Raw genomic sequence first — 403 nt, 5'->3', positions numbered from 1 at the left:
TAAATATATTAGAAATAAAAGGAATTCTACAAATATTTTAAATGAGTGTAAAAAAAATTTTATATATATATATAATATATAATACATACACACACACACACACACACACACACACACACACACACACACACACACACACTTGAAAGTGCGAAGTATCATCAAAGAGCCGCGATTATTGAAAGTCTTCACGCTGGGCGCTTAGCAATGAAAATAATTCGGTCCTATGGATATTCGAATTCAACCGTTTATGACGTTGAGACAGTCTACTTCAAATGACTACCAAACATGAATTATCCTTTCTGGCTGAAATTTGACCTAAAGGGGTTCGAAGAGTGGATCTTTCGAGATGTCGCGTCATCAAATGGATTGTAGCGCCATTTCATGGAAATTTACCAAACTTATC

The sequence above is a fragment of the Atta colombica genome, unplaced genomic scaffold, assembly GCF_001594045.1.
Source record: "Atta colombica isolate Treedump-2 unplaced genomic scaffold, Acol1.0 scaffold291, whole genome shotgun sequence".
In the NCBI taxonomy this organism is placed as follows: domain Eukaryota; kingdom Metazoa; phylum Arthropoda; class Insecta; order Hymenoptera; family Formicidae; genus Atta; species Atta colombica.
Note: the sequence above shows the minus strand (reverse complement) of the source record.